We start from the raw sequence: 12,637 nt of genomic DNA, 5'->3' as shown, positions 1-12,637 counted from the left end.
TAAATAGCCACTTAACCTCGATTTGAGATTTAACTTAAAATAGTGATTCAGCACATGAGCTTTGAAACAGAGGCTAACCTGGATTCAGAACCTGGTTCTCGGCATATTTGGGTGAAACCTAACCCTAGCAGAGCAGCGGGTTCTTATGTGTAAGTGGGACTGTGAATGTTTTCCTCATAGGGCTGTTGTGAGAGTCAGATGAGGCATTTAGCATACTGCCTGGCACACAGAATTGCTTAGTTTATGCTATTGTCTCTTGGTCCCTGGGTCTCTATTTGCAGTCATTATCTTTACCTTACACGAAATTTTAAATGTATTCGAGTGTAGGCAGAATTGCACAGTGACCACCCCATACCAAACACACAGCATCTACGGGGCTCAGCTCATGGCCAGTTTGACCCCCGTCCCCATCTTCTTTTCCCCGTTATTACTTTGAAGGAGATGTCAAGCATCCTATCCTTTCATCTGTAAGTTATGCAACATGTACCCTTGAAAGATAAAGATTAAAAAGTAGTAATAACCATGGGGCACCTGGGTGGCTCAGTTGGTTAAGCATCCGACTCTTGATTTCAGCTCAGGTCACAATCTCATGGTTCGTGGGTTTGAGCCCTGCGTGGAGCTCTGTGCTGACAGTGCAGAGCCTGCTTGGGATTTTCTCTGTTTTTCTCTCTCTCTGCCCCTCCCCTGCTCACACTTGCACTCTCTCTCTCTCAAAATAAATACATAAACTTAAAAAAATAGTCATAACTACAGTACAATTATCACTTGGCCCTGAAAAACACAAAACCAAAGAAAACCAATAGTCGTAGCAGACTGAATAGTAACTCCCCAGAGATGTTCATGTCCTGATCCCTGAACCTGTGAATAAGTTATATGGCAGAGGAGAATTAAGGTTACATATGGGTTTACGATTGCTAATTGGCTGACCTTAAAATAGGGAGATTATCCTGGATTATCCAGGTGGGCCCAAGGAAATCGTAAGTCCTTAAAGGGAAGAGGAAAGCAGGGAGGGAGAACCCTAGAGATGGCAGCAGAGGAAGAACATAGTTGTTTTTTTTTTTAATTTTTTAATGTTTATTTATTTTTGAGAGACAGAGTGTGAGCAGGGGAGGGACAGAGAGAGAGGGAGACACAGAATCTGATGCAGGCTCCAGGCTCTGAGCTGTCAGCACAGAACCTGATGCGGGGCTTGAACTCACAAACTATGAGATCATGACCTGAGTCGAAGTTGGACACTTAACTGACTGAGCCACCCGGGCACCCCAAAAAGGACATAGTTTGGTACTGCTAGCCTTGAAGGTAGAGGAAGGGGGCCAAGGAATGGGGGTGACCTATAGAAGTTGGAAAAGGTAAGGAAACAGTTTTTCCCTCAAAGCCTCTAGAAAGAATGACACCTTTTATTAACTCAGTGAGACCCATTTCAGATTCCAGAACTATAAGATAATAACTTTGTGTTGTGTGAAAACCCCTAAATTTGTAGTAATTTGTTATAGGGCCGTAGGAAACGAATATAACAATAATTACTTAATATCATCAAATATTCAGTCAGTTTAGCTCAGCGTTTGAACTCATAGCTGAGAATTCTGGCCATTGTACTTCTCTGTTTGGACTAAAGGTCTAAAATATTGCTCTCATAAAAATATTTCAGAAGGCTTTAAGTCTATTTTTGACCAGAGAATCCAAATGAAGTATGTTGCTTCTAAAATGAAAGATAATTCTTGATGAAGAATATTTTATTTTATGTTACTCATTTTTTTTCATTCTTCTTCTACTATGAGTTATCTATTTTGCTAACCCTTGGGAGGGTAGATATACTATGACCCACTCTTTCTCCTTCAAGGCTGTGGCAGCAAGGATAGCACAGAGATTAAAAACATAACTTCTGGGACCATACTTTCTGGTTAATTTCAGTTCTGCCACCGGCCAGCTGCATGATCTAAAGCAAGTTAACTACTTTCTCTGATCATTGGTTTCTTCATAGATAAAATGGGGTTAATAGTGGTACCTACGTCCTAGGAATGCTATGAAAATCAAATGAGTTCGTTGTTATGTGTGGAATCCACAGGATGCTGCCTGAAACCTATTAAGCATTCCATAATTTTTTTTTTGTTTATTATTATATTGTTCTTGGGTCAGACAGATCTTGTTCAAGTTCTGAATCCTTACCTTCAGGTCGACACAATGGGATTCATAATGAAAACTTACTGTATTTAACAAAATAACTGAAATATTTAGTATACAGCTCATAGAACACAGTGAGTAGTAGATGCATGTGATAACCATTTTTATTGTTCATTTAGTTGCTCACTTTACCTAGGAAATTCCGGGCTCAGTGATGTTCTATGAAATATTTACTGAAGTAAGGAAAGAAAAGCCAGGCAGTGCTCTTGATTCTGTTAGTTTCTTCCAGGTTGGTCATCCACTTTTGCTACTGTGCTCTGGTGGGAGGAAGCAGAAGAACAAGGCCGGGAAGGGGTTCAAAATTATTACAAGCATCATAGAAACACCCTAAACTAACTCCCAGTGAGGTATCCCTTGTATAATCCCCTCCTCTGCAGTGTGGACAGGACCTGTGACTAGCTTCTAACCAACAGAATATGGCAAAGAATGTCAGTCCCTCTATTCGGTTACGCTATATGGCAGAGTATCCCTGCTGTCTAAGACGTAAGCATAGAAGCGTTTTCTAGGAAACTTCTAAGTTAGCTGGAAAGTCATTATCTGCTCTTACTATGTCACAGTAATTTTCTGGCATTACCTGACTCTTCAGTGAAAAACTTCCAGTATCGTTGCAGTCTGCTGCATTTGACTGATGGGGCCGATCAGGAAGGGGGCCAGGAGAGACCAATTTCTCTATCCAATTTCATTCCAAGTTCTGGCACAAAATTTCTCTAGAGCGAGGATATCAGTCATAGCACAGAGACTCCCAACCCGTGGGGCTGTAGAGAAGCTCCAAGTACTAAGTAAAGTGTCACCAAGTCATACTCTCCACAATAGTAGAAATTAAAAGGCAGCCTGGAGAGAATAGGAAGGATTACTGAAGCACCTGCTTTTCAAAGCTTAATGACCACCCCCCAAAAGACTGAGAACCTGCTTGAGACACCAGGGAAACTGAGGCTGAGGCACCTCCTGTGTGATGTAGGTGCATGCATGTGCACACACACACACACACACACACACACACAAACACACACACACCCCTCCATAATCATAGAAGCTTGAACAAATAATCCAAGATTTGCAGTCAGAAAATCTTTTATTTTTTTTAATGGTTTATTTATTTATGAGGGAGAGAATGCAAGCGGGGGAGGGACAGAGAGCGAGAAGGACAGAGGGTCTGAAGCAGGCTCCCAAATGACAGCAGCGAGCCTGATGTGGGGCTCGAACTGATGAACCGCGAGATCATGACTTGAGCTGTATTCAGCTGTTCAACTGACTGAGCCACCCAGGAGCCCAGAAAATCTTTTTTTGTTTGTTTGGTTTTTGTTTTTGTTGTTTGTTTATTTTTCAGAGAAAGACAGAGAGACAGAGCTCGAGCAGGGGAGGGGCAGAGAGAGAGAGGGAGACACAGAATCTGAAGCAGGCTCCAGGCTCTGAGATGTCAGCACAGGACCCGACGCGGGGCTCGAACTCATGAACTGTGAGATCATGACCTGAGCCGAAGTTGGTTGCTTAACCAACTGAGCCACCCAGGCGCCCCCAGAAAATCTTTTATTTTCAGCATACGTGTAACTTTTGTATTTTATCATTTACTAACGAGAATAAGGAACAGCCACTATGAACTTTTGTTTAGGTCCTTGAAGATCTATAAAGACCCTCCTTAGGGTACATACACCTATCAACACTTGGAGATGCTCACCTTCTGTGGCTGCCTGCCCTTCTCTGGCAATGGCAAAGGTACAGATTAAGACTCACTTCCTGCACTGCCAGCCGTAGCTGATCTCAACCTGGCTCCCCCTGGTCTCTATAGATACTCAGACCTGCTGATACTCTCAGCAGGAGGAATCTTGGGAACACCCGGGTCGTCTCTACCATTGACAGCAGAGATCACCAAGCCTCAGAAGAATGAAGCCACGTATTCAAGGTCACACAGCCACTCTGGTGCAGGGACAGGACCAGCAGCCAAAGCCTGGTCTTCTTTCCAGCTCTGCCCTATTGCTATTCTGCGTCTGCTGGAAGAAGGAGGCAGTGGATGTTCAGGGAATGCAAAGTCATGCTAGTGTTTGGATTTTAAAATTTAATATTGCAATTTTAGCCTAAAATAAAACCAAATTAAAAAGGTACATCTGCTGCAAAAAAAAAAAAATTAAATAATGCACTTTGGGCGCTAATACACACAATTGTGAATAATTTACCTTGTAGATTTATTCCTAGTAGTAGGGCGGGCAAAGGCCCCAGGAGCAGGAAGGCAGCAGGGCTTTGTGGGACGTCTTTCCTCCTGGGGATTGCCCCCTCTTCCCTATTCCCTTCCTCAAAGCCATATAGTGGCCTCAAACTTCCCTGTGTTCTTAGGGGTACCCCTTCCCGCATCACAATTGACATTTCTTATGTTCACCAGGCGGCCAGCTGTATTCGTTTGCTAGGGCTACTGTAACCAAGTATCACAGCCTGGGTGGCTTAACCAACAGAAATTTCTTGTCTCATCTCCTGGAGGCTGGAAGTCCCAAATCCAGGTGTTGGTTGGGACGGCTGGTTCTTTCTGAGGGCTCTGAGGGAGGGCTCTGTTCCAGGCCTCTCCCCTTGGCTTGGTTGTCTTCATGTTCAATGGCATTCCCCCAGTATCTTCACCTGGTCACATCGTCTTCCATCTGTACACGTCTGTGTCCAACTTTCCCCTTCTTCGAAGAAGCACAACAGTCATATTTGATTAGAGCCCACCAGAATGACCTTGCTTTATCTTGGTTGCCTCTGTAAGCACCCGGTCTCCAAATCAAGTTATATTCTGAGGTACTGAGAGGTTTAGGATTTCAACACGTGCATTTGAGCCAGGGATACGATTCAACCCTTAATGCCAACTGCACTGGTAGACCACGTGGCTGTGAGTTGGCCGGAAGATAGGACTTGTTTCTCCCGGCTCTGAGTTCCTTTCTCAGTCTCACCATCGTCTGCCTGAGAGAACATGAATAGGTCACTGCTTCTTTCTAAGCTTCTACTCCTGTGTTTTCAAATTAGACGAAATCACACCTGCTTCTCAGAGCCGTGACGACAAACAGGACAGCATCCACAAAAAGCTCTAGGACAACACCTGATACATCGGACCCTTTCAGTACCTGTTTATGTTCCTACTTTTGTCCACACCAAGAAAATACCCATACGTAAGTACTTACTCTGATCATTATTAAAGGAAACTGAGCAAAATACATCTACATATCTGACCTTGGGAGCTTTCGTTCAAAGAGAACGTCATATATAAAAACAAACAAAACCAGTATATAAAATAAAGCACGGTAGTGGGAAGGATGGGACCAACTACCAAGGATCCTTCTTCTCCCCAATATTTACATATTCCCTGAGAACACTCAGGAGTAATTTCTTCCTTGTTTTTCGAGGTGTGCAGGGCAACGGCTTGGGTAGTTTTACTTTATATTTAAAAATAACAAGGGGCACCTGGGTGGCTCAGTTGGTTAAGCGTCCGACTTCGGACAGGTCACGATCTCACAGCTTGTGAGTTCAAGCCCTACGTTCGGCTCTGTGCTGACAGCTCAGAGCCTGGAGCCTCCTTTGGATTCTGTGTCTCCGTCTCTCTCTCTGTCTCTCCCCTGCTCATCCTCAGGCTCTCTCTCTCTCTCTCTCTCTCTCTCTCTCTCTCTCAAAAATAAATAAACATAAAAAAATAACAAATGGGATCTATGTATGGTTATGAAATGCAATAGAAAAGTTGAAAATATCATTACATACTTTTTTCATAAAAATCTGTTTATTTGTTTTTGGTAAAAAATAGGACCATATAATAAGTGTCGTTCGATAAATCTTCACATTCCCTATGTTAACAACGCCCCTTGAACATTGTTCTATGTTAATGCATGTCCTTCCCTAAATCATTTTCAATGGCTAAATAGCTTTTTGTTATATCGGTGAACCAAAAGTTGATGGGCATATAACTTTTGGCAAATTTTGAATTATTCTGACAATGAATATCATTTTTAGACCTTGTATATAGCTAATATTATCCAGTATTATTATTAGTAGTATTATTATTGACCAATGCTTTGATGAGATCCTTAATCTTTCTACATCTCCTTGCTCTCTCCACTGGTATGATCATTAATCTTTGCATATATAGACCCAAACCGAATAGCTGGGATTGCGGAAGATGAAAAGGACATGTTATACACAGAGCTCTATTCACAAGAGTTTTACAAATCCGACACAAGGATTTGTAAATGTATCTGGAGAGACTTATTATGCTTGTGCTTCAAATAAATTAGTTACCAAACTGCTGCTGAAAAAAAAAAAAAAAAACCTCTTCCAGCAGGACATTTGAAAATAGTAGGGAGAGAGGATATAATAATTAGAATTCAGAAGAAGGTACTAATGAGTCATAGAGGAATCTGGAGAAAGGGTTTTGATTGGGAAGAAAAATGGCTGAGGGAGCATTCAGAAAGGAGCCTGGAAAGGAAGTAGACCTTGTCCATAATGTAGGCATAAAGGGGGAATCCCACCCAGAAAGTGGTGCAAAAAATCAAAGATCTCGCCTGAAGTGAGGAACCCCTTTATGATTGCTGGGGCTTTTGTCTTCATGGAATTTTGTGAGAAAGTGCTGGGAGGATGTGGGTTCTGGAGTTGAAGCTCATTGTGTTGTGCAGACTTAAGCAAGTCAGTTACTATCGCTGGGCCCAGCTTTCTCAATCTGTAAACTAAGGACACTGGGTTAGAAAATGAATAAGGTCCCTTTTAGATTCTATTTTTAAAAATCCTTAGTCTTTTAAGATTGCACGGATAGAAAACTAACAACTTAATGAGTAAAGAGGCTAGGAGGTTAAAAGTGCAAAGTCAGGGCTTCACCAAATGTTATTAAGCCTCGGGTCCCACCTCTGCTAAAGCCCCATCACTCCTGCCCTCTCTTCTGGCTCCTGTCAATTCACTATTCAGATCAACTAATTCTGTCTGAAAAGAGAATGGAAAATCTCCGTGTCATCCGATACACTTTCGCTTTGATGGATGAGGCTTAAGTTCCAAAGAGAGTGTTAGGCAGGAAAATCCGGCTCTTTCAAACTAATTACTGCATATCTGATTTATTTTCCTCCTTAATGCTGTTTATTTTGTTTTTATTCAAAATATAAAATTGCTCCCAGAGTTGGGAGATTAATGGCTTTCTTCTCCTTTAGCAACAGATCATTTGTGGATCCAGGTTATAAATAGGAGGTTAGAATCCATGACTCATTGTTTTGTTTTGTTTTGTTTTGTTTTTTCCTTGTTCATACAGGATGTCCCTTGAGATTAACTGTGGCTTTTTTTTTTCCTGTCAAGTTAGAAACATTAACATCTAATTATTTGTGGGCTGCTGTGTGCAAGGTTTTTGTTTTTAGGAAAATGTAATGCTTTTTTTGTGTGTGCCATTCTCCTGGAAAATTTCATATTTTGATAAACTAGAATTTCAAACATCATTGAGCCACGGCTTGATTGATCACATTTTTGCTTGATTGATTTGTCCATCCATTTAACAAATGTGTATTTATCGTACACTGACTCCATATAAGGAATGTGCATGTTCACTGTCTCAAATACAGCAGGCTCTGATACTGAGGCTGGAAAGAACAGAGGTAGGGAATTGCTTCTTGGGTCAATTTGTTCTATGCTTGGAGTTTATTCATTTGTTTATTACGTGTTTCCTACTCATCCATCAAACATCTGCTACAGTTACCCATCCTGCTGGGGTTTTTGCACAAGTATGGTGCATTTGCCATTCGTCCATTCATTTATTCAGCAGCAAAAGCAAAAACAAAATACAATCCCCTACCGGGTGTCACTCCCCAACTGGACTGTGAGATATCAGGAAAACTGTTTTGAAGGGCTTTGGATGACATATTTAAAGAACTTCGACTTAATTTAGTATCTGTTGTTGTTGTTGTTGTTGTTGTTGTTGTTGTTTTCCCCTGCTTTATCCATGCTCTGCTGTACTCCCTGGCTGTTGAACTTGAGACAAGTTACTTAACCTCTCTGTGCCTCAGTTTCTCATACATTAAGTGGTGTACCCATCAGTATGCAGTCAAGAAAATAGAATGCACTGCAGATATTTCCAGCAGAGAAGGCTTCAATGCAGGTGATTAGTTATAAGCCTTGGGAAGAGATCGAAGAATAAAGGGGAGAAGAGAACGACCAAGAGGGGAGTAGGCACTTGCTTACCAGACTTGGCGGGAGCGCAGCCTGCGCGTGCTGTTCATCCGCTAGAGGCATGGTCGCTGCCGTTGCTCTCAGGCAGTCCCCGCAGCTGTGAGGACCAGAAGCGGCACCCCCACTAACACCGCTACTACTGGGGGCGGGGGAAGGAACACCCGCGGCAGCAGAGAGCAAGCAAAACAAGACAAAGGCAAACTTCTCCCTTCCTCCAGCGTTCCAGTCTCTCCCAGTGCCTCCCACTGGTGAAGCCCAACCAGGAGGCAGCTGACCAGGGGGCCTGGGAACTGTAGTGTGCAGGCTCCCACGCGGTGTAAAGGAGAACAGCAGAGGGCAGGAATGGAGCTGGGAGCTGACAGGCAACCAGCACAAATGGGCACAAGGACCTTGTCTGCTTGCTGTGAGTTAATGAGTTCAAGTACGCAAGGCCCTTTAAAACAATACCTGGTGTTAGTAAGCAGTTGCTTTTAAGAATTACCGCTATTATCTAGTGACTCAGGGAGTCAGGGAGGGCGTGTCAACAGAGGGGTAACAGAAGCAGATTTACATCTGAGAAAGTGCAGCTGGGGGCCATGGAAAAGGAAGAACATTAATGGGTCACATGAAAGGCAGGGACCACTTAGGAGCGGGTTGGAATATCTGTGCAATGATGGGGATGGAAAAGAGGGAACTGATTATAGGGTTATTGAGGCAATAGAATTATCCAGACACAGTGATTGGTAGGAGGATGTAAAAGGGTCCTGTTCCAAGATGGTTCCAAACTTTGGGTATGAATGACTGTGTGGAGAGGGGATGGTCTCATTACCCATCATTATGTCCTCCAGACGAGGGTGGAGTGTGTCTTATTTTTTTAAGTCTTTATTTATTTATTTTTCAGAGAGAGAGAGAGAGAGAGAGAGAGGGAACGAGTGGGGGAGGGGCAGAGAGAGGAGGACTGAGAATCCAAAGCGGGCTCTGCACTGACAGCAGCGAGCCAGATGCTGGGCTCAGACTCAAGAACTGTGAGATCGTGATCTCAGCCAAAGTCACATTCAACCAACTGAGCCACCTGGGCGCCCCTGGAGTGTGTCTTATTGATCAATAACTCGTTGCAACGAGGAGAGTGCACAGTAGCCTTTGTGTTTGTGCCTGATTATTATTTATTGAGTGAAGGAACCAATGAGTAAATTACTTAATGCCTTCACTTTATTAAAGATGAAATTGAAATATGGAGACAGTAGTTCACTTTCCCAGAGTTCTGTAACTAGTAACTAGCTAAGTCACAATTGTGAGTTTTCTTATGTCCATTGCCCTTTGTAGTGACCACACAGGGGACATAACACCACAAGCACATGAAACCATTGGTCCCTGTGCCAACTGTGGTTCTAGAATAACTAGAGACCAGATTCCTACTTTTAAGAGAGAAATTAGGATAGGCAGCCTATACCCACACAAATAACCATGATGGCTGCTGACATTTGGACACTCTTCAGGAAAGAAATGGAGATCAGTTCCATTTATTTAAACAAGCATATGTAATCTGCCCAGGCTGTTTCTGTGTTAGGAGCTGGGGTATACCTTCAAATAGGATGCATCCCTTCTCTCAAGGGTCTTGCGACAAGGGATAGAATCTGAAAAATTATGTTGCAGGAGCTTTTCTGGATTTAGAAAGGTAGAACACTGGAAAAGAATATGAAAACTTACCCTGCGCACCATACCCATCTCGCAGTGGGTGCTGCCCACCCTGGGATTTCTTTGCAAATAGCACAGACCAGAGTCAGAGCACCTGTGGGGCCAGCCTGGGTACCGAGACATCTCTACCATACCTCCCAAGGAAGACCTGGGAGATGATGTCCCATATCTGTGTAACCTAGAATATTCATTAGAAGTGTAGGTTCTTGGGCCCCAACCAGACCTGCTGAATCAGAATCTTGTGGGCTAGGAGCTTCTGGCAAAAGTTCATGCCTGAGAAATGCTTCCTCTGGCCTCAAGCCAGGACTCTGCCCTGTTCATCTGTCACTGACTTGCTCCTTTCCTGAAAGGCAAAAGTAGTGTCTACTTCATTCAATCGCTTCTCTTTCACCAGAGCCCTCCTCATGTATTATGCATGCCTCTACATCTGTGTGCCTTCCCAGTAGCCTTTCTTTGCTCTGTGATGACAAAAGTCACTGTCTAATTGCAATCCCCCAACTCCCCACAGTGCATGGGACTAGGTTCAAGTTCCCGGACGTACTTTGCTTCCTCTTGACCTTAAGCATCTGCACAGCTAGTCCTCACTTGACCATCATCTCCATTTCTTTGTTTTGTTGTCTCTTAGTCAACCACCCGAACAGCTCAAACATGTTCTCCACCAGGAACCCATTCTATACTTCTCAGATTGCCACAGGTTCTTGGTGCTCCCCTTATCGGAGTCATTCTTTTTATTATTGTAGCTTTCTCTTTGCTTACCTGACACTTCTGTCTCTCATGCTTGACCGTGCACTTCTGTGAAGGGAGGGAATTGGGTCAGATTCTTGGGACCCCCAGATTCTGGTCTGTAAGGTTAGTCTCCGCTGAGTTAAAGGACAGCAGAGTTGATGAGCTAACTACACATCCTAGCCTCTGGCACACGAGCTCTACCCTGGGTTCTGGGGAAAGAGAAAGAGAAAGTTTCCCTCCAGACCACGGTGTCAGCTTAACATCTGCCACTTCTGGACAGTGTCCTACGGCTGGGTGAGCCTTGTATCTTTGTACCTTTGGGTGATTATCCCTGTTTGAAGAAGGTCTTGAGGGTAAAGGGGAAGTCCCCACCAGGGGTCAAAGCCCTCTGCACATTCTGAGAAACTTGACCCGAAGAAGAGGTAACACCGCTTTTCCCTTCCCCCAGTCATTGCAGAGGGCAAGCTTCTCCACCCTTCAATCTCAGAAACAGAAGCCTGTCCCCAACACACCCAGTCATTTGTTTTCCAGGATTTGAAGCAGAATTAATTAGCTTGGAAAAGCATGGGGAGAATGGTAAGTATTATTAATGGCACAATTAACAGTTCCTTCCTACAGGGGCTGGGTGGCTCCGGTCTCCCTTGGACAGCTCTTAAGGATGGACCCTGTTCTCCTCATTTTCACTCTAATAAACTCTGCTGAGTGCCCTGGGACTCTGTTCCCAGCCACTCCCTGGCAAAGTTGTTACCAAGGACCCACCTGTACCAGGATGAGGTTGAGTCCCAGGCTGCTGCTCACTCTGTGGCAGAGGAAGTGGATGGACACCAGGCATAAGTTCTCAGCAAAGGAGGGAAAACCTAAGGGATGCAAAAGGGAAGCAGACAGAATGTGAATCAGCACTGTGTCCCAGGATCTATGCTTGATGCTTTATTCGCTCAATATAATCCTCATCACAGCCCCATAAGGTAGACACATTGCTATCTCCATTGTACAGGCACAGAAAGGAAGGCTCACAAAGGATACATGCATTGTCCAAGGACACTTTTCTAGTAATTATCAGAGGATTTACCAAAAACCTCTTTTGGTTTGGCTTTGAAATAACAAGTGTTCAACCAACATGTAGTATTGATAGATTCTCTACAAGGACCTAACACTTTACTACAGGTCCTGTGCATGGGGGTTTGTCCCCATCCCCCACCCAGATGCCACCCCCCTCAATAAATCTCTCTGGGCTTAGCACTTGCCTTCACCACGGATCTATCCCATTTCCTTTCTTTCTTCTATTTGTCCACTAATATTGCCGCCTTTTCTGGATTCCTATGGCAAATGAGAGATGATTCAAGTTAATGATTAAAGAGACCTGCCTTGGAGTCAGTGTGCATTACAACCAAATATCAGCTCTGTTAATTGATAACTTTGCACTTTGGGAGATGTATTTAACCATTCTATGCCTTTATTTCCTCATCTCTAAACTGGAGATAATGATAGTTAATTCGATTATTGCTGACCCCTAGAATCCCCACTCTTTCCATATTTTCAGCTGAGTCAAGCCTCAGCTCCTCCAGGGAGCTTTATGTGGCCCATTACATTGAGTTAAGGACCCCGCTCTGTCCTCTGATACTATCCTATATGCTTTCTTGGATGACTACCCCCACCACATTATTTTATAAATGCCTACTGCACTTGACTAGTACTATGTGCTGTACCATGAAATACCATGTGTTGTTCATCTTTGGATTCCCCAATAAACCAGGATGGGTCCTAGCATATGATGGGTCCTAGCTAGGATGGGTCCTAGCATATGATGAATCTCCAACTAACATTTGTTGAAAAAGTGAATGAATAAATGAATGAATGAGTAAAGTGATTGTGAAGTTGACTTTTGAAAGATGAGTAGAGAGGCAGG

General features: G+C 43.5%; 1 protein-coding gene and 1 long non-coding RNA gene across 14 annotated transcripts in view; one reads left to right on the top strand and one right to left on the bottom strand.

Moving 5' to 3' along the window:
• LRATD2 (LRAT domain containing 2) overlaps positions 1-12,637 on the top strand; it is a 135,566-nt gene that overhangs the window by 40,737 nt on the left and 82,192 nt on the right. For 9 of the 13 annotated variants that reach the window (XM_047842455.1, XM_047842448.1, XM_047842450.1 and 6 more), the window contains one exon: positions 5,170-5,312. The exons of 2 other annotated variants lie outside the window; for them this stretch is intronic. The gene's annotated coding sequence lies outside the window, so the exon portion shown is untranslated. Of the gene's footprint in view, positions 1-3,967; positions 4,356-5,169; positions 5,313-12,637 lie in introns of those variants that run through there. 2 more of the 13 variants (XM_047842460.1, XM_047842459.1) reach the window with 1 other exon arrangement.
• On the bottom strand, positions 2,311-4,422 carry LOC125156430 (uncharacterized). The gene is made up of 3 exons (XR_007148607.1): positions 4,353-4,422; positions 2,756-3,012; positions 2,311-2,438 (listed from the first exon to the last, which is right to left on the bottom strand). It is a non-coding gene; the product is annotated as an uncharacterized LOC125156430 (long non-coding RNA).

This window comes from Prionailurus viverrinus, chromosome F2 (assembly GCF_022837055.1).
Source record: "Prionailurus viverrinus isolate Anna chromosome F2, UM_Priviv_1.0, whole genome shotgun sequence".
In the NCBI taxonomy this organism is placed as follows: Eukaryota; Metazoa; Chordata; class Mammalia; order Carnivora; family Felidae; genus Prionailurus; species Prionailurus viverrinus.
The sequence above is the reverse complement of the archived record's forward strand: the minus strand, read 5'-3'. Positions and strand labels throughout refer to the sequence as shown.